The following is a 22,208-nucleotide window of genomic DNA, read 5'->3' on the forward strand; positions in this document are numbered from 1 at the left end:
CAAGTACCCACCAGAAAGAGCAGCGATTGTTACATGTGGCCTCCCACTCTGATAGGAATTGCATCTTTTTTCCCCTTAATTTTAGTATTTTAAGACAGGGTCTCCTCTAACCTTGTTTCAAACTCCCTGTGTAGCTGAATCAGACTCAGCACTTCAGATAGGCTGCCTCCGCTCCTAATATTCTGTGATAATATGCATGTGTGGCCACGCCCATCTCTGTTTTACTTCTGGAGACAAAGTATCACTCAATGACCAGATCAGACTGTCTTGAAGGTCACTGTTAGCTCAGGCTAGCCTTGTACTCGCTATTTGGTCTCAGCCTCCCGGATTTCGGGTCTGTCACACCAAACCTGGCTACATTGTATCCTAATGTGACTTCTATCTCAGTTATTTTCGAAAGTGAGCCATGGTTTACAGACGGGGATATAAAATTAGACACCCGAACTTCAGGATAGAAATCAATTAGGCCGATTTTTATTTTCAAAAACATTTTAGTTAGCGTGTGCACATGTGCATATCATGCTAGCCCCCATGTGGAAGTGAGGGCAACATGGCACTCTCCTTCCAGCACGTGGATATTGGCTTGAACTCAGGCAGGCTCTGTGGCTTTTACCTGTTCACCCATATCAGATGCACTAGGACTAGAGTTACTGCCAGTTATGAATTGTCATATAGGTTCTGGGGATTGAACCTGGGTCCTCTTGAAAAGTGGTCAGTGCTCTTTATCACTTATTTCCAGCACCTAGGCTACTTAAAAAATATATAAGTTCTTTCTTATTCATAAGATTTTCATACAACATATTTTGATCATATTCCTACCCCTCCCCCACCTCCTTCCTGATCCTCTCCATCTCCCTGCTCACCCAACTTCATTGGGTTGGTTGGGGTCAGACAGGATCCAGGTATCTGCAATTGTATACAAATTTCCAAAAATCCTGCACAAAGAGACAAATTTATTCTAAGAACTAAGCTGGAGAAATGACAGTTTTCTTCACACTTACCCTAAGAAACAATGGGCAGGGTACTCAGTAGGCATCCAAAGTTAATTTAGCAGAGGCCTAATTGTAAGTCTGCTGTTGGGTAACACTAGTTCAGAACAGTGAATTTCATTGAGAATGGAATACAGTGGTTCATATACATGGCTCTCCTGTGAACGAAGCTGAATGTGGAACAGAGAGAGCCTCCTTAAATGGGGAGCCTACCTTTGAGCCGATCTTACCAGAATTTCAGCACTCTAGAAACTCCCCTGAGAAACTGCACTGCATAATTGAGGAAGTGGTAGCTCAAAGGGCATGTTGGGAATTTTTTCCTGAAACTGGTCAATGATACCAGCTGTAGAGCCTGAAGCATTTTTTAATCCAAATTCTTCTTTTTTATTTGATATCACTAGCATCAAGAATTAAATTTTCTAATTAAAGTTGAGGTTTTTATAGTCAACTATAGTAACTTGCATTTGTCCTGACAGCTTATTAAGCTTTTAATATGTTCTGATTCCCCAAGTTTTGTGGTTGGGAAGCGTGAATTTGTGTTCTTATTCCCATCATGTCCGTGCAGAGGGTGAATATGTGTGGTTTGACATAGGCATGGCCATGTCAAGTACCCCAGTGCTCCAACCCATGGGAACTGACAAGTCTTCCCTCGGGAAGGGTCAGTGAGGCAGGAAAGCCTTCTTCTGGTCCATATGCAAATGTTGGCCATGTGTGCAAAACAAGTCCACCTTAGCTTTCTCCCCTGAGATCTTTACCTCCTGAAGACTGTTTCCCTATAGATTGCTCCTTCCAAGATCAGATAAACCTTCCCTCTTGCTGAAGAGTATATGGCAACCCTGCTTCCCTGTTTATCAGTATATAACAAGCCCCTCCCCTTTTTGTTCAGCTGTAGGCAGTAACCACACCTCCCGGTTCAACTGTATGAAACAGATATACTAAGCTTCTGGGACGGGATGTTGCAGCTTCTCCACGACAGCCCATCCTACCTGACCCAGGTTTTGGTGTGTCCACTTGTTTGTCATTTCTTCATTTTATCACCTTCATTCTATCACTTAGGTCAATCCCTGGAGTCATTCAGAGCGCAGCAGTTCACTATCTAATTATTAAAAAGCGGATCTCCTAGTGAGCCAAGGGCTCAAAACTAATTGGCTGTACCGGCTGCTCACCTCGTTCCAGAACTCACCTTTCTCTCTTCCTACCATCAAGTCTCCAACACGAGTTAACATGGAAGCCTTGCTAAGCCCAGCTTCTTATATGGGAGCTGGAGATTCAAATTCCTGTTCCTTTGCTTGCAGAACGAGCACTTTACCCACTAAGCTGTCTTCCCAGGTCCCCTCCTAGGGTTTTAATATTTCTATTTCGCTAGCATTGCATTGATTTGACCATCCTTCTGCGATACATTGTATCTTCCTCTGTGTTTATAACATAGGGCTGCTTCAAACTTTCCAGTTCAAAACCATCCTGGAGGTCACTGGCCTGGAAAATCTTACTTCCTCCCTGCTTGGTTCAGAGACTGAGGCAGCTCAGAAAAGGACCCACAGGCAATGTTGGCATGAGAAAGGGACAATCCTATTCCACTTCCGTAACTAGGTAACAGCCCCACCTACACCTGCTTCTTTGATTTTGAGACTTGCGGTCTTTATCATGAAGGTGGCTTTATATGGCCAAATGTCTCAGGTGGGAAATACCGAGCAGTGCCTAGGAAACCAACCACACATCCAGCCCTCATTGTACCTGCCATTCTCCTTGCAGCAAACTGAAGCATGGTAGTCCATGTTTACTTAAAATAAATTTTTTCCTTAGGTAAAATCCCCTGGATGGCTTTACTCTCAACAGGTTGGACTCAGGAGATTCAAAACTAAATGCCCATTCTAAAAGGACAGCTAATTAACCCACGAGTCCTAACTGTGCTGTGTCATGTATGCATTTAAAATAGTTTCCCTGTCTTGAACTTTCTGCTGAACATGATCCCGGTTAAAACCCAAACCAAAACCAAATGAAGAAACAAACCTCCATCAAAGCAGCATTAACAACCACAAAATAACCCACCCACCATTATGGCACTTATCAAAGAAGCAGAAATATGATAATTAAAAACTCACACTGATTTAGGTATTTACTTTAAAAGTTTCATTTATTCTTGCTGGGGGTAGGGTGGGGTGGTGCAGCCCTTAGGAGACTGAAGAAGGCAGAGCTCTGAGTTCAAGGCCAGTCTAGTCAACAGAATGAGTTTCAGGACTGCCAGGGCTACCCAGAGAAACCCTGTCTTGATAAACGAAAACAATACCGTACAGTTGGATAGGCATGCAACTTTCCTTTTTTTTTTCTTTTTTTCGGAGCTGGGGACTGAACCCAGGGCCTTGAGCTTGCTAGGCAAGCGCCCTACCACTGAGCTAAATCCCCAACCCCAAGCATGCAACTTTCATAAATAAAATAAACTCTCCTCATCTATTGTTAAAAAAAAAAAAAAAAAAAACAAAAAATAAAAAAAGTTTACTCGGTGTTAAGCATTGATCTACACTTGTGAATAACTGTTTTTTTTTTTCCTATAGAGATATCCTTAATTTGATACCGAAAATAAGTATTGAATATTGAACTAATCAATAAAACAACTTCAGATTGGAAATGATCTTTCAAGCCATCTGGCACCTCTAATCTAGTTTATAACAGGGCTCATGAAGCACAGCCTCAGAATTACCTAGAGGGCTTATGGTTACAGCAAAGCTTTCCCAGCTCCTCCCCAAAGTGCAGCAACAGCTGGGCTGGGTAAGGTTTGTTCTGCATTTCTAACTCGCACACAACTGGTGCTGACATGCTTGGTTAGAAGCCACAAGCACCACGGTCGTGCCTAGTTCATAGAATCAGTATTAAAAAGGGAGACAAAGCAAAGAAAGGGAGAGCAGAGAGAAGAGAGTAGTGAGGATGCCGCTATTTAATTTATGATTAATATGCACAGAAAAGAAAGCCCAGTGTGGGCAGAGCTATGCATTCGTTGGGTTGAGAAACGACCTCATATAGCCTGGGCTGGTTTCTTGCACAGCTAAGTATGGCTTTGAACACGTGATCCTCCTGCCTCCTCTTCCCAAGTATTGGAGTTACAGACGTGCACCAACACAGTCGGCAATATTTTGTTTTTCTTGTTTAAAGTTAGGAACACACACACACACACACACACACACACACACAATGTCCCGGGTATATATGTAATACGCCTCTCATTTAATGACTTCTCAGAAATGACAAACATAGCTTCCCCTGTCTCATTTATCCACTCAATGTCATGCAGTGTGACTCCACGGGACCTTGAGCCTTGAAGTGATTGATGGCAGTGCTTCTACAGAAGCCACCAATGGCTTTCTGTCTCCCTGCCTCCAGCCTGATTGCCACATAGCCTATTTTAATCCCACCAGCCAGAGTGATCTTGGGAGAACAGAAATTCAATCATGTCATTCTGCACAGAACCCTCCAGCAGCTGCACAGAGAAAAAAAAAAAGTTGCCCGCTTCACGTTGCCTGCAAACTAGCTTCTGGTTCTCCTTTAGGCCTGGAAGCCTATAGACTGCATTTTCCTGAAATGCTTCTCCTTTAGGGAGCTGGAGAACTCCGGACTCGCCTTCAAATACTGACCAAAATTGCCTTAGTAAAGAGACCTGTTTACCTCATCAATTCTCAACCCTGCTTAACCCCGAGTCCCCTTAGCATATGCTGCATACCTTAGTTGTAACTTTGATTAGTCATTTGCTGCCTCTTGGGGTGGCGCATGCCTCCCAGAAGCTGGTCTATGGTGTGGTGTTTGCCCTCTTGTGGGGATCATTCTGTTTACCACCCATCCCACGTTCCTGGAACATCACGCACAGCGCTTGCTAAGGGCTCAATGGATTTTATTTGGATCACTCAAGATTCAAGTCTTTTTTTTCCCACCAAACATTTCACGGCTTTGCATTTAGAGTTAGTAAGAGGAAATTCACTGCCCCACCACCACATACACACGCGCGTGCACACACACACACTTTTCAAAGTCCCATTTCCTATGCATGCAGACATTTTATGAAAGCGGAAGTGTGCAATGATGTAGAGTCGGTTAAGTAAATAAGGTAGCTTGTTCACCCGTTAGGATGAAAAAAACAGGAAAAGGATTCATAGCAACAACAAAGCCACATTCCCTCTAGGTACAGCATGTTCCTATTGTGTCGTCCTATTCAGTCCGGATCAAACATGCATTATAATACTGTGTACCCCAAAGACAGACCTATATAACTCTGCCGTTTACTGGATTCTCTTTGCAGGAAAGCCAATTTGCAGGAATGTTTAATTCCAAGTATCTCACGCCAAAACACCTTAGAGAAACAATAATGATGGCAGAGAGAGCAATGCTTAAGCACTTACTGTATGCCAGGCGCTAATGAGTTCAAAACAACCAGACAGGATACATGTGGACTAGTGGCCTCATATTTAAGTTATACCAACAATCTTGAGCAAGGTGGGGCAGTAACTGGCCACAGGCCACAAAGGCCAATGGCCTTTTCTTGGGAAAAGTGACCAACTTCTCTGTAAACACTTAACCCATCTACTTCACAGGTAAAGTGACCTACTTTCCACTCCCTACAAAGCCCCTGGATTCTGGCGTGAGGTTCAAATGGGCTCCTTCTGCTTGGCTTGAGTCAGACTTTGAGGTTCCACAGCACAGAGCACAGCAGTTCTCAATCAGAAGTCACCTTTGCCTTTCTCAGGCCTCTCAAAGTACGCTTGTGTTTGAATTCATACAGTAATTAAACTCCGTGTTCTGTTTCCTTGCAAAGATTCGTTTCTGCCTCTCTGTCTGCTAGCAAAGTCATTCAGGCTAAAAGGACTCTGACTACTTACAGTAGTTAGAAAACTGTTCAATAAAGAAATAGTGCTGAATACCATTGCCTAATTTGAATTCTGAAAGTGTCTGTCTAATATATATCCGCTAATCACACATAAAGACTCAGCACTGGAATTGTGGTGCCAAATTTTGAAATAACACTGCTATATATTGGACATGCTATCTTTAATAAAACATAGCATCCATAAAAATTATTTTGAATTTTCTTCCTCTTTCAATTTTGGTGTCACCATCTAGAAAATTCAAAGGCATACGTGCGGGCCTTGTTGTTTTCCATGGGATAGTGGCTTCTTCGTAAAGAGGGCTCCCTCACACCCTCACCCTCCTGCATGCAGCCATCCATCCCATAGTCCTGAAACAGTGCCTGGAACACGCTAAGCGCTCTCGAGAATGTATTACTTCAGGGAGGGCTATTCCATGTTCTGAGAAGTCCTAACAGAGAGGGTCTTTGTCTCTGGATTGACAGTTTTCTATTTCCTTTAATCAGACTGATGTCCTCAGGGCATGAGATTTTTGTGTGAAGAAATACTCCAGTGAATAAACTGGCTTTGCCCGAAGCGAGCATTCTCGGTGTGAGTGCAGTGGAGCAAACCTTACATTTCCATCTGAGCACAACAGAATTATGGGATGCTTTCTGTTTCGAAATAAATTGTTAACACCGCGAATAGAAAGCAGACAACACACTCAGACAAATGGCCAGTCCTCGATCCCTACACCCACTGTAACATCAGCCATATTGACAGCCCTGTGACTTGCCCTTAGCAGCGTTTCTGCTACTGCTCGCTGGTACCGTGTGCTTTAGGCAGTTTCTTTCCAGGCAAACACAGACTGTTTACTGACTGAATCAAAATGACAGCACACTGTTTTCCCCATGGAGCGCTGAGAGTCGATTGCCTTTTCTGCTTGGCAACCTGAGGAAACTTTAGACTGGGATCTTGAGGTACGACCTGCTTGTATCACTTCAAAGTGGCCATGTTGGATTCCCTACAGGTATTCAGCCACCTCTCCCACTTGAGGTTTAAAATAGAGAAGCTGGAGGTTTATCTTCTCCCAACCAGGGAGGCTTGGATCACTTCCTTCAGACCAGTGCAAGGGGCAAACCCCGGTGAAGGATGGGATGATTTGAGAAGTTCTGAATTGTGTGCTGGGTGATTCTTCATTAACCCAAGGCCAAGCACATGGTGAGGCCTTCTCTGACAAGAATGTCCTGAGAGGAGTTGACTCTCACACCAGAGGCCAAAGTCACCTAGTGGTGGTACACAGGGACGGTGTGACATCATACAGTATGTGCCGCTGACTCCTGCCTTCCAGAAACAAGATTTAAGAAAGTGATCAGTGTGTGTGTGTGTGTGTGTGAGAGAGAGAGAGAGAGAGAGAGAGAGAGACAGAGACAGAGACAGAGACAGAGACAGAGACAGAGGGGGCAGAAAAAAGTAAGAGGTAGCACCCAAGATCACCCAGAGAAAGAGAAGAGAAGGAAAAAAGAAAGAGAAAAAAAATGCCTTTTTTTTTTTAAATCTGGGAAAGTCTAGGTCTGTGCTTGGACTTTGGGACTCTGCATAGTATACTCAAATGTTCATTTCTTCTGAGATTAGGGTTGGAGAGTTTGACAGTACTTGGTGTTCTCAACAAGGGTCATTGAACCCTGCTTTAAAAACGTTTCCAACACAAGAGTGTTATAGCCAGTAGAGTGTGCACTGATTTGGAGAAGATTTGAGTGAACTGAGCACTGGGCCAAGGTTCTCTTTATCTCTACTTAAATCTGCTTTTTGGTGACTAGATACTATGAAAGCCTTTCAGAAATGTAGACTTGAATCCTTTATAGATCTAGACACTGAATGTCTGGCTATGGATATTCAATACTATATATGAAATTATCTTATCAAATCCTTTTCAGAGGATCTCTACACAAATGAGAGGGTTTTTGTTTTTGTTTAAAAAAATCTACGAAATATTGTCCACTCTTTTAGCGAAATATTAATAATTACTTGGTTAAGGCTCCTTAAAGGGTCAACTTTTATAGTAAAGAAAATGTAAAAATGGCATATCTTCACAAGGATCTGCCATTCTCTTCAGGACCAAGAGAGTCTGCATTTTCCCCTTCTCACTGAGCAGAGAGCAGTGGCACTAAAATAGAGCAAAGAGACTGTGCCCTGGCCTGATTCAGGTGTGGATGATGCCACATCCTGCTGTGGGGAAGGCAGAGAGGAAGGACTCCGCATGCAAAGACAGGAGGGATGCTGGTCACTGAACGACACTTTTGCAGACAAAGAAGAACCATTATACCACGGGTAAGTGAGATTTTTGTCTTAGATAGGAATTGCAGTGGCAAGGTGCTCAGAAGAGCCAAGGACAATACCGTGGTCTCTCTGTCCTCCCTCTTCTGAAGACAAAGAATCCAGTAAGCAAGAAGCAGGCTGGAGCAGGCAGGAAGCATAAGGGGAAACCTCAAAAGGGCAGAAGGGAAGGGAGATATTTTACGCGCACCAGGTATCTCATCGAGGATGTGGGTGATCCAGAATTCTGATTCTGAATGGGACTGTGTAGTCCCTTGTTCAAGTGACCACCCCTACTCCACATTTTAAAAATTCATAGGCTCTTTATTAGAACTATTTCAGGTTTGTAGAAACTTGATGGGAAAGTACAGAAAGTTCCCACATCAAGCGGTCCTTCCTGCGTCTTAAATATTTAGTGTACAGGGTTCTTAATCAGAAGAAATTGAGAAAAAACAATCAGCATTAATTTCTTCCTGCATAAAACTTTCTGGATGGCTTTCTTGTGTGGTGTTGACTGTTTAAAAGTATTTTTTCTCTTTCTTATTAGCTTGATTCCCATTATTGTCTGACACCAGCACTAATACTGTGCATGTAAAGAAATGGCATATTACAATGTTACAACTTCGAGGTATGAAGTCAAAATGTATCTTATAGTTACATAAGAAGGAGCCCTTGTTATTCTGGTGATATATCTTGATTTTTCTATGTTAATTTGCAAGTATCAACATCATGAATTTGCATATGCTCTTCTACTTTCCTTTGACTCCTGAATATTACCCTTTCTTTTCAAAATGCACAAATGATATTGAATAGAAAGTTGAAATGTTTCCTCCCACCCAAATTCATCCTTGTAGCTGTAGTCATGTTGGTAGAGGGGAATAGATGATCAACAATAAATTTATTTTCTACACTGTCAAGTTTAAGGGAACTCTTCTTTGATGTTTCATTAATATTAATACTTTGCTGACTTACTATTCATATTTATTTCCACAGTGGATTACCCAACTATTTTGTGTGTATTAGAAAGATAAACCTTTTAAAATAAGGAATTAATCCCAGTGGCTCACAAACCTTCAACATAAATCTGACTTTGAACCCAGTAATACATTCTTTGTACTTGTAGAAGCACCAACTACCTGCTTCAAAATATAGATGCTCTCAACATAAGATTCAGCAGACCTTCTTGATATACTGAACACTTTGCTGACTTGATCAATAGAATGTTAGAAGCTAGACATGCAGTCCAGTTAAGTAGTAGTGTTGAATGATGAGGACCTCACAGGGGAAAGACGAGGATATAAACTGCTGTAAAGGGCAGAGAGTGCTCTTTACCTCAGAGAAGCCTGGCAAACCAACACAGAAAAGCACCTTAGGTGTTAACCAGGAAGTGTCTCTTTAAGGAGCTAAAAAGCTGACTCACCTGAAGAATGGAATGTCTTTTTAAAAATGCATTTAATTATTAACCTATTTAACGATCAGGATAAGACACTTCCTTCAGAAAACCACCACTCTCTGAAAATACATTTAACAAAGAATTTTGGCTTTGATTGTTGTTGTTCTGCGGAACCTATTTCTTTCTAAAGCTTCCAAGAATTAACAGTCTCAAAATATTGGAAATCAAAGGGTCTCCTTTCAAGCTGGATGACCTGGTTATTCAAAACATGGTGAATAAACACACTCCTTTTTGATTATTTAAGACTTCATTCTCAAGACAGCGTTTCATGAAGAACAGAAAAATGAGGTTGGGGAATCTGTGGCCAAGTGAGTTGAGGTTTACGGACGCTTACTACCCAGTGAGTACAACTGTCTAGGTGATGACTTCACAAAGTACTCAATAACCATCACTTAGGTGAGGTCAACCCTCAGAGGTAAGGATAAGAAGTTGCCTATCTGGAATCAATGTCAGCTCATTTATCCTCACTGCTTCCTCTGTAGAAGTGGATATAAGGGCAGTTTGCTATCTCTACTGCCTTTATGTAACACACCAAGTCATTAGCATCTTAAAATGGTTTTGAAAGTCATGGCTTTCAACTCTCTAACTTCTCTCAAGTCGAAGTTCCTTAGCTTTGCATAATTTTCTCTGCCGTTTTTAGGTTAACTGGTGCTAAAATCTGGCTGCATATCTCAACTATGCTTTTAAACATACTTTGGAACCTACACTCAATCCCAGAAAATCCAGTGAGATTGGCCAGAGGAGAAGCCAGCCATTGTTCTTGTAGCTCTCCATCAGGTACAGTCGAGGTGTGGGCCGGGATGAGTGATCCCCGGCCCCCAGCCTGCTTCTGTCCCTTTTTCTTCACTGTATTTTCTGTACTCATCACTGTTGTTGATGTCGTTGTTGGCATTTCAATTAGTAAGGTTTCACAACTCCATACTTTTTTTTTTATTTTTTTGCTTAATGGCTAGGCTCTCATCCTAAACACATGAACTGTAATCTGGTATTACCTGGGCTGTGTAATACACAGAATGATTATAAATTCCACTTTGCATTTTCCTCCAATGCTGGTATAATTTATATCAATTTTGGTACAAATATGTAAAGATTGATGGTAGAACCTGGTGCAACTGTTGGAAACTGTTGTTACAGAAGGATAAAAAGATATCCTGGGCTAGCATGGAGCTAAGTGGTAATGCACATGCCTAGCATGTGGGAAGCACTAGATTCAAGCTACAGTAATAAACACACTTGCAGGCAAATATGCACATGCACACACATACACACATATACACACACACATACATAAACATACACACACATGCATACATACATATGCATGCATATACAAACATATACACACATGCACACATATGCATACACACATACACACATATACACACAAACATATGCACACATGTGAACACATACATGCACATACAAACATACACACATACACATATATGAACACATACATGCACACACAAACATACACACAAACATGCACACATATATACACACATGTACACACATATATACATACATACACACATACATACACATATATACACATGTATATACATGTACACACCATGAGGGATTTATGGCACATTAATTAACTAAATAAAGACTAACAAGATACATTTAAGACATTGAGAATATATAGAATTCAGGACATATAAAGAAACTATCAGTAGCATTGTAAAATTCACAGCAAAAAAGAAGGTCTGTGCGGTCTCTGTATGTAAAGCTATAGATGATATATCTCACTAGCTTTAGCGCAAAGTAGAAATGGTTTCATTACATAGCACCAACTAGTGTACCAGGAGCAAGATGTCAACAGCAAAGGAACCATTAACACAACCAAAGGGAAACGGGGTGGCCGTGAGTCTCATTGAAGTGCTATGGTGGTGTAAGCATCCGTCAAAGAAGCACAAACCCGTGGGACAATAGGGAGCAGCAGGCTGAGGCTGGAGCTGCCCATAAGAAGCCTGGGTACCAACATGGCAATGCTTCCACATACGATCAAGTTGTCTCTTCTCTGCCTGGTTTGTTTGGTCTCTGGCATAACACTGGTTAGGTTGGAGAGAGGGACAGGAAAGGACAAGATTCTTCCTACCAAATGGGTCTCTTAGTATAAGTAAGTTGAAGATGACACCAGATATTAAGAGAGGAATTAGTCTGACACAGAGGCAGGCGGATCTTTGTGAGTTCAAGGCCAACCTGATCTACTGAGTGAGTTTCAGGATGCAGAGGGCTACACAGAGAATCCTTGTCCTGAAAAACCAAAACCAAAAAGAAAGGAAAGGAAAGGAAAGAAGGGAGGGAGGGAAAGTAGAAGGGAAGAGGAGGAGGAGGAAGAGGAGGAGGAAGAGAAGACGGAGACAGAAAGAGAATAGAGAGGAATTTTACTAAAACTCTGGAATTTTCAGCTTTTCAGAAAAATCACTTGGTCGAGCAGTTTCCTAGCCAGGACAACATGGCGCTCTCTTGTCTTCGAATGGCTTGGAATGAACTTCCTGCCTCCTTGGCCTTAGCATGAACAGTTTCACTCATTCCTCAAACTTGCATGGTCTGTACAGAAGGTTGGGTTCCTTTCCTTTGGCCTCGCTTTTTAAGGTCATTCCCACCATCGTTCCAATACAAAGAAGATTCCTAGGATACTTTGGAACAGCTTAAGTTGCAGAGGAAAAAAAAAAAACTTCATAAAAGTAATGTCACGCACAGACATGTAGAAGGCAGGACAACTGACAAACAAGTGGCCACTTCTCAAACGGAGGCTTAGGCCCACAGCCTGTGTACTGTTAAACCGTATGCAAGGTCATATCAGTCACAATGCCCTAAGTAATGAGAATTGTGATTTAATTAATTACTCCAACTCCTGGGACAGCACAAGTACAAAATGTTCTGCACAACTCAAGAATAAAGTATATTCTGACTACTGGAAAATTAAAATTCCCCAAAGAACTTCTTGGCAGAAAATGGCCAAAGTTATTTAAAGAGTGACTTTTCATCTTTGAAGTCACCCACTGACTAAAACAATATTAAATCACTCTTTAATAATGTAGGCACCATCATTTCTCTTACATTGCTCCCGAAGGGAGCTCGATCACGTGGAGGACTTCCTGTATGCAATCTCAAAAAGGATGAAACTCTAATTCAGTTATTACAGAAATAACAGAGACATTCAAAGGAATTTTTGAACTTTGGTAATCCTTCATAATGCCCATATAAATGACATCCGTGTTTATCTGTACTCATTTTAATATTCTCTTTGTAACTGATTTTTATTCATATATTTTGGGCAAAAATTTCCTTCTATAAGCTTCTTACATTTCAAATCCAGAATTTCAAATGACAGACATGGGGACCTAAGAAAACAACATATCAATAGTTGTCACATTGAAACTGATATGCCCAGTTGAACAGGTAAAGTTAAATTAAATTACATTTTTAGGTTAAATGTGGAAAATTTTTACTGAGGCTAATTATATATATTCAGATAACATTTAAACTTCAGGGACCCAGAGAGCCAGAGAGTGATTGTGGCAGATCATAGAACAAAGCATTCCTTTGCTTTGCAAGTGAGAGAACTTTTATTATTGCCTCACAGTTACCAAAGTGAAAATCAGTTTTATTTTGCCCTGAATTTAGTGGCTACCATTTGTTGTTACATCACATTAAAGGACAAACAAAGAATGTGATAACTTCACCCCAAAGCAAAATATATGTCAGGTAAAGGTGAGTGGTGAGAGTTGCCTCCAGATCAAATAGAGGTGCAAGATGCAGTAACAGCAGGTCTGACTCATTTCCTTTCCAAAATTTCTGGACACCAAATATATAGGAATCCAGATGCTGTGTTGCACACCAGTTGGCTGTGAAAATTGTTCATGGGGCAATATTCAAATGAAGGTTAAAAAAACCCAATCGATTTGAAGTTACGACCACAGAACCTAAAAGTTCCTAAATTAATAGTTTCTGGTTTTAATTATATTTCAAGAGCAGGTGAGCCACGGATCCTCATTATTCTGTAAAGTGAATAAAACAACCAACTGTATAAGCACAAAAATAAACAATCCACTTCTGAGGACAAGTGAGACACTGTCACAAAGTAAGTTCACGAAGTTTCTGAGCAGGAGAGATAATAAGAAATAGTGACATGCACAGCCACTCAAGGCAAGAAATGTCACTATCTCATTCCATGCTCATTTTTTCGTTGGAAAAAAAGAATACATCATTACTTACTTGCACTTACAGATGGTTTCTGATAAACTTCACCCTGCAATTAACGACTCACAGGAGCTTGGAGGAAACTGGAGCCAAGAGAAATGACTAGCAACAGATTCCAAGCTCAGTGCCTGTCCTGCTGAGAAACGTTACCCTCCAGTAGCTAAGCTTTTCCTGCTCTCTCTGCTGTCCGCTCTATGCTATCCTGAATCCATTAAGTCATCCTGGCTGCCGTGAGGATGAACCTGACAGCGCAGTTACTGGAGTCAGTTTAAAGAGGCCCAGGGTGGTTGAAGGAAAGGATTAGGAGGCCTGGGGTGCTGAAAGGTCACCCCAGCTCTGGCTTGCAGAGATCCCTATAGCACACAGCTGTCAGAAGCACCAAGCTGCACTTAGAGAGTCTTTAGGGAGACTCGGGGGCCTTCGGAGCATGTCAACAATTTCATCAGGCGCATTTTGCCTTCCTACATTTAACTGTGACCTTAACAGGATTGAAGCCCAGAGAGTTTGTGACTCAGTCAGAGCTAAGACATGTCTTAGGTTTGGGGGCTGTGATCTGATTATCATATAGTATTATAGAAGTAACTTTTCAAAAAATGTAATTTCCCAAAACACAGATCGCCTCTGTGGGTCTTCCCAGAAGCCTTTTGTCTGAAAGGCAAGTCCTCTTAAGGTAAGATGAAGGAAGGATAAAGCTCTTGGCTTTGATTTTGCTAAAAAGAAAAATGAAACAGACAAACAAGAACAGGGCAGTTCATAATGACACCATTGGGCAGGAAGAACCATCTTCTAGAAGTTCCACGAACTCTCCAGAAAGGGCCTTCAAGGTCTCCACTAACTGACGTTGTCACAGGTAACACCATTGGTCTGGCAAATGTTCAGCCAAAGCACTCTTCCAAGATGGCAGTTACCCACAGCTAAAATCCGGTGTTGGCTTCATCCCCCTCCACCCTTCCCTGTCGAGGTGGAAGGTACTTCATCACTGGCACTAATAATAGCAGTGATCCCTGTTCCTTTCTGTGGGCGCTGGGGTGGCAGAGGAAAGAGGAAGTCAATAGTCACCAAGCCCTGGATAGAAAATATTTCATTTCCACAGTTTTCTAAGAAGGCACATCGCCGTGTTATGGGCACTGTGCTAGAGGCTACAAATCTTTACTTATTAGTTAGGAAACAGTGAACCTGCTTCTGTCTGCTAAGCTCTTTACCAGTTTCCCGTCCACTGCTTGGTGTTTCTACCAAAGAAGGGACTGGCCAAAGACTGCCAAAACTTCTCCACTTCTCTAGCCCTATGCCTAAGGAACCATTCATGGTCATACTGAAGTCAGGAGAACCAGGGATCTGCCCCATGGAGTTGAGCTCAGAAATCAACAGGAGGAAGTTGAAGGAATCAGAATCTGGCTTTGACTCGACTTCTCAACTATCACAGGGAAGGAGAAGGCACTTCTGTAGTAGGTGCTGTCCCTATGGAGCCCATGAAACTCTTAAGTGGCTAAACTTAAACCATATCCCCATTTCCAGCTCAGAGCTGAATCCTACTGAAGGAAAGAGTAATGTGCGTCCGGATCCTACCAATGAAATCTCCATCGAGTTTTTCTTAAAGAGTGAAATACTCTCATGTGTTCTAGATGGCATGGAATCAGGACATTTCATCTCTGAAGAGTTCAAAGGGCATGGTTTGCAAGGTGGAGACGTGCGTGCCCATTGGCTTTTCAGGTTATGACCACAATGCGTAGAAGAGTAAGCAAGGCAAGCAAACAAGAGAAGGAGCATCTGAGCCATATGAAGAGCTAAGGAGGCATTGCAACTTTAAAAACAAAATCAAGTAGGTAACATTCAGGGTCCAAATATACACATCCATTCATAAATGCAAACTAGCCCACCCAACCAGCTCTGCCATTTACAAAGGGGAAAGCTACTCACTTCCAGTCACCTGCAGGCACGGCGTGCACTGTACAATACAGCTGAGCCAATTAGCATTTATTTCTGAAATCCCTTTCCAAGAAAACACTTTTCTTTACATCCTATAGTCGGAGTTCTTCTGAAACACACGAGACAGGGCTTTCCTCTGCGGCAGACACTATTTTGAAATGTTTTAATGGGGCCCAGTGTAATTTTACCGAGTGAGATTGCTTGGTTTGTTCGCCACACGATGAAAAAAACAATATACTTCGGGTGCCCCAAGGTTTGTTTTCTTAGGCCCTTTGTTTAGTGCTGACCAGAGCCTGGGTTGAAACCACAGGTCTTTTCTTTCTCACAGGACACACTGCTCAGACTAGATTAGATGTAATATTTCCATGCAGATTCTCACAAATCTAATGATGAAGATCTTTGTCCTCGAAAGAGACATTGTAATACCTATTGTGTGTACACACCACACACACACACACACACACACACACAAACACACACAGACAGACATACACACACAAACACAGACAGACAGACACACACACCACACACACACACAGACACACACACACAAACACAGACAGACACGCACAAACACACACAGACACACAGACACACACACACAGAGCTTTATAATCTTAAAAACTTGACTTTCAACTAGTGCCTATAGGTCTTCTGCTAATGTGGTAGTGGTGCGATTGCTAACTGAATAAAGCATGAGAGTGGTGTAAAATATTTTAGTGACAAGCACAGACTCTACACAATGTAAATTATTCTCATTTGGCCTCAAGTGAGTTTTCCTGGTGATTGGTAGTAATAGGACTAATAATAAAAACCAAACCACGAAATGTTCCAGGAAGAAAAGAAACCTACCCAGCTATCGAGCTTATGTGCATTAAAAGGCAACAGAACAGGAGGCTATGGAACATATAAGAATCCTTGGGCCATTTCATTTTTCACAAATCAAATGTGTTCTAGTGTTACTCTTGGTGATCTCTTTCCCCCTATGCGGATAAATTTCGAAGAGAAATGAGAATGTCTAAATAGCCAAACACCTTCATATTGATATCACCGTCTGGCTATATGACCTCTCCAGAGCTGCTGAATAAATAAAATAAAAAAATTAAAACAAAAAACAAAACCCTAAAGCACGGAAAAGATAGTTCCAATTTCACTGAGCATTTATGATGTAAAGACGCCCCGAATAGGCGGTGTCGTCGTGAAACCTAGAGGTTGACATTAACTCTAACAAAACAGATGTTCTCTCCATACAATGAACCCCAAACATCTGCTTGTTTCACAGACACACACACCACACACTCCTTAATTCCTGGTCTGTATTGTAAATCACCATTCCCAGACCGAAGCTGTTTCCTTTGAAAGATAAAGGAATAGTAAGCAGTTTACAAATCAAAAGATGCCTTGAGTTCTTATCATTTACATTTAAGCATTAGGCATTTTTAAAAATGGCAGCACGGAGGAGAGGATTTTAAAAGGAGAAGATGAGCTGCCGGCTAGATTCGACAGTCCAAATAATTAAATGTCTTGTCAGCTTACCTGATGGAGAGCCTTAGGAATCACAGCTCAACAAAGGACAGCATCCAAGATGGTTAGAATGGACCGTGCCACCCCCTGTAGTTCTTCAGATTTGGGCCACAGGGATTTGCAAATTACATTCAATTTTTTCCCCCTTGCTTTCTCTGTGGACATGAAAACAAAGAGACCTTTCCAGAATCCTCTCTGCTTATGCCTCCGCTTCCTGTTCTGAGATTCACTCTATGGTACCCAACATATATCAGAAAACGGCCCTGGAAGGGAAAAAAAAAAAGAAAGAAAAAAAAGAAAAGGTTGGCAGCACCCAACGTGTCACTGCCATCTACTGGCAGACACACGCCATTGCGCAAACGACAAAACACTCCTGCTATTCCCTATCTCTTTGGAAGGCAGGAGGTAAACCTGTGTGGAAACATTATGAATCATGTAAGGGCCCCACGGTGACAGCAGAGAGATGATAGAAGCAGGGGTAACCTAGCTACCACACGAGTGTGCACAGTTAACCTTTCACGCCTCTTTTTTTTTTTTAATTTTCTAGTTGTTTGATTAGAAATCGTATGTTTTCAGAAAATCTTCTCTAACTCTGCTCTTCTGAGATGAGTTATTTTCCCACCAAGGTGGAAAATCTGGCTTCTTAGAAAACAGTATAACATATATTCAGATGTAATCTTTTCATATTTTTTTTCTCTGTTTTGTTTTGGCTTTATTTTGGTAAAATACAAAACGTTAATACGTGAGTGTAGAAGGATTCTGTATCTCGATGAAGCTAGGTAAGTTTGACCGTTGGATTGTTTGTGGGCATTAAGGACAGCCATCTCAGAAGCTGAGCTGGAGGTAGACCGCGGAAGACCCCTAAGGTCAACCCCCACATATCCTACCCCTTCATGAACACATGCACACCCCCTAAATGAGCACAAATATATGCCACACACATAAAAAATAAATAAAAATAAGGGAGATATATTCAGATCAGAGGTTGTCTTCAAAACATGTAGAGAAGCAAATGTCTTTGTTTTTGGCATTGTCTTGGGTGGTGAGGAATTTTTTAAACTTTTTTATTGATTATTTGTGAATTTCACATCATGCACCCCAATCCCACTCATCTTCCTATCCCTTTATATCAGCCCCTTTGCCTTCTCGACCCTCCCCCCAAAACAAAATCTCACCTTGGAAGCCACTGTGTGTCACAGTGTCCAGCAGTAAATCTTTTGTCCTCGCTGCTTTACTGGCAAACATTTACTACAATGAGTCATTGGTCTGGTTCGAGACCTCTGGCTTCTGCTACACTATCAATACTGGGTCCTCACACCATACCAGGACTCCTCTCAGATATCCTGTTGTTGCCCTGTGTCAGGGAAATCCTGCAGCTTGGATCTATAGGACCACTCACAGTCACATGGTCCAGCCGTTCATAGATAGGGTAGATACTGGAGTGGGCCAATTCAAAGCATTGGATTAGGGCCTGGGTGGTAGCTGGGGTGGTCAGCCTACCAGCTCTCTTGCGTCCAGGCAATTAAAGCTCACGGCACTCCCACCCTTGGGGCCAGCTCTCCAATGCTGCCTAGTAGAGGGCTGAGGCCAGGAGCTGGGATTTTAAAGGAGGTTCTCATGCTTCTAGGACAGATAATTTACCAACTAGCTACTTCTGACAGCCTTGGCTTACCTTCTTCAAGACGGATTTCAGCTATTCCTGGTGTCATGCATAGACTCCAGAAGAACCTTGTGGTTAAATAAGCTTGCTTCTTTGAGAGTACATATTGATGCAACAAATGTACATTTACATGGAACCATGTGGACAATATACCAGCCTTGAAGACAAGGCTAGACCATGATTGTCTATCAGGAAGCAGATAGCAAACACGGGAAAAATACACTGGACACCATATTTTTAGCCATGTGTTCAAGAAATAAGAAATGTCTACTTTATTTTTAAATTATTGTCCCCATTTTGCCTGATAATAGAAAAGGGATGTTCTCAAGCCAATCAGCATTTGTCTCTGGGAACGATTTCCTTATGTCCTATAGTCAGAGTTCTGTAGTTCACAAGACCAGGACTCTCCTCTGAGGCAGATGCTATTCTGAGATGTTTTAAGGGGGAGATTAGATCCAGATAAAGAGAGTCACCCAAGGCTCTTCTGTTCCATTTCAAGTTTATGTTAAATCAGTGTATTGTTTCTTGAGTTACTTCCCCATCTCATAGAGGGGTAAGCTCCAGGAAACACGCATGTAGAAAAAGCAGGATATGGTCCCTGGCTATTCCTTTCTTGTGTAAGTAGACTGCTAGACCTGTCTGCTGATGTCTAGAATCTTCCCCGACTCGAAGATGTCACCTGTCCACACCTAGCCATGGGCCCAATCACCTGTGTCATGCTTATTAAGAGGGCAGCTGGGGTTTATGTGCTGATGGCCATTGTTTACCCAGTGTGTTTTCAGCTCTGCTGACCAGGTCACACGTCCGTGTGACTTGTTTTCCTGCCCTTGGGAAAGAAGGCAAGACATGAGTGAATTCTCTACCCCAAGTACTTACCCATTGCCCATTGTTTTCAGCACCCCTGAGGTCAAGCACTGTGTGGCCATTTGCCCAGTGAGGCACAACATCTGGTACCTTAGAATGTTCAGATAATCCTACTTGGATCTCTCATTCTATGCCACAGTAACCTGGATCCACATGTTGTCCTCTCAAATCGCTCCGTCTTACATCTAAGTGATCGGTTGCCCGGAACACTATAGCAAAGCATTGCGCTAGATGACTCAGACCCACCCTTGGATACTGCAACTGACCACTGGGCTTGTTAAAAACCTGTCAGTTGTAACAGGTTTATCAGTACACTGTGACAAAGCACAAAATTGAACCCACTATATATCAGACTCCAGGAGTTTCCCCTGACCTCACATCCTGAAACTCACCGCAGTCATGGTCCTGAGTACCCAGCATGCACACCGCCCATGCCATTATGCGGCAGTGGTGAAGAATGCTGCCTGAGTCACCTCCCCCCTGGAGTGAGATTAACCGATCTGTGCTATGAAGTGCAGTGATTTCACTGTATATACAAAGTGTTCCGCTCTTATAGAAGCACAATAGCCTAATTATCGAAAACAAAGGCTTTAATATTTTCCTACTGTCCTTCTTCAGCAGGTAGCAATTTAGTAACCTGTGGATTGTGTCATGTTCAAATGTTTAGTATTTAAAGTCGCTCCATGCACTGCCGATTCGAGGTTCATAAAAATCATTAGGTGGGTAGTATCTGGAATTAGGACAGAATTTCCAACAATTTCTGTAGCGTCCATAGAAGCCTATCTGCCATTTTGATTACAAAGGCATACACTTGACAATCCCAGCATCGATACCTGTAAAGACAAATCATAGACCAACCCCACAAAACTGTGAAGATTCATGGTGCCCCATAGTATAAATCTTCAGCCAATCTCTCACACTTTTAGTTGACTCCAGATCCAGAAAAGTATACTACTAAGGTCAACCATCACTCTTGGTAAGTGCATCCTGAACGAATCAGAGGGGCACTGAGCAGTGTAGACTCCCAGCCTCCAGCTCCCTCCCTGGGATTCAGCTCCTCATCCTTGGGTTTCTGCATCCTTGAGGTTTGCAAGAACAATGTGTAAGAGCTTTAATTTTGGTTGACTCTGATTTTTAAGTGCTACACAACCATAGAATATTTTGTTTTAGTGCCTACAAACTCTGAAAGGATTCCAGGATTTTAACCCCATTTCATATGTTCTAGAGCATGATGTCCCCCAAGCAGTGTTATGAAGGAGACCACTGTTGGGCCAAACCATTATATCCTGTTACTTATACAATGGAATGGCTAAAATTTACAATGCTGATTGATTTATTTATAAGGTTTTTAGAGATGCTTGTGCAAATAGAAATTAGTGCAACCATTTTTTTTTTTCAGACAGTGTGGAGTTAGCTCGAACTGAACACAAGCGTACCTTCAGAGCAAGTGACGGTACTTGCCAGTATGTAGTGAAAATATGTGTGTGGACAAGAGTGCTCATGACTGCATGACTACAGTCTAAACAAACGGGAAGCCACCCAAGCATTCCCCAGCAGGAGGATGAGTGAAAGAATGGTGGGCTGCCCTTGATCTGGCATAACAACATAGATGAAGGACAGGAATTCAGGTGCCAAGATGTCTTTCATGAATTCACAGCTGAGGAGAAAGAAGGCTGGCACATACAAAATGTCATTATTAAATTTAAAAGAGGGCTACATGAATCACAATGGCGGAAGTAAAGAACAGTGGTTCGTCTCACCCTAAGACAGGCAAGCAAGGTCGAGAAAGGTCATGATGAGGACTGTGCTTCCAATTGCCTATACACACAGACAATTTGATTTTTGTCACCTCTAGAGAGGAAAAGGTGAATGAAGGAGAGATGAATGGGACCCTCAGGATTTCCCACTTATGTTTCTCCTTTACTTAAAGCCCCACATTACAGTTTTATTCATGTGAGGATTTCTAGAGCTCCATATTGCTGTGGTATCCAGACTGGACTTCATTATCCTTTTGCTTTAGTCTTCTGAGGCACATAATAACACAGCTCACTCACATCAATGTCATTTAAACAAAAAATTCAACATGCCAAATACATTAACGATGCACCTTCATGTCCATTATACTTCTTTGTCCCTTGGCCATTCCCTCTTTCTGTTGCATGCTGGATGATGCCTTCGGTTATGGTGAGTGTGTCCTGGAATTCTTCTTCATTTAGAATGAACAAGACCTCTGTCTTGTTACCTTGAAGACAAAGTTGCTTCCCATGTGTTTTAATTTGTGGAAAAAGCACAGGCTAACATGTCTTGGTGCTCATGGCTTTGCAACAGTGGGGTCAACTTTACATTGTAGGATGTACATGTGTACATATGAGAGTAGCTTAGCTAGCTCTGTGCCTAATATATTATGTGTAATGATGAAAGGAACAAGTCGTCCTCTT

General features: G+C 42.0%; 1 protein-coding gene across 3 annotated transcripts in view; it reads right to left on the bottom strand.

Moving 5' to 3' along the window:
• Scn3a (sodium voltage-gated channel alpha subunit 3) overlaps positions 1-17,618 on the bottom strand; it is a 109,196-nt gene extending 91,578 nt beyond the window's left edge. For 2 of the 3 annotated variants that reach the window (XM_032903405.1, XM_032903404.1), the window contains exon 1: positions 17,259-17,506. The gene's annotated coding sequence lies outside the window, so the exon portion shown is untranslated. Of the gene's footprint in view, positions 1-17,258 lie in introns of all 3 variants that reach the window. The other variant, XM_032903406.1, reaches the window with a different exon arrangement.
• Between the last annotated feature and the right edge of the window lie 4,590 nt (positions 17,619-22,208).

This window comes from Rattus rattus, chromosome 5 (assembly GCF_011064425.1).
Source record: "Rattus rattus isolate New Zealand chromosome 5, Rrattus_CSIRO_v1, whole genome shotgun sequence".
Lineage (NCBI taxonomy): Eukaryota > Metazoa > Chordata > Mammalia > Rodentia > Muridae > Rattus > Rattus rattus.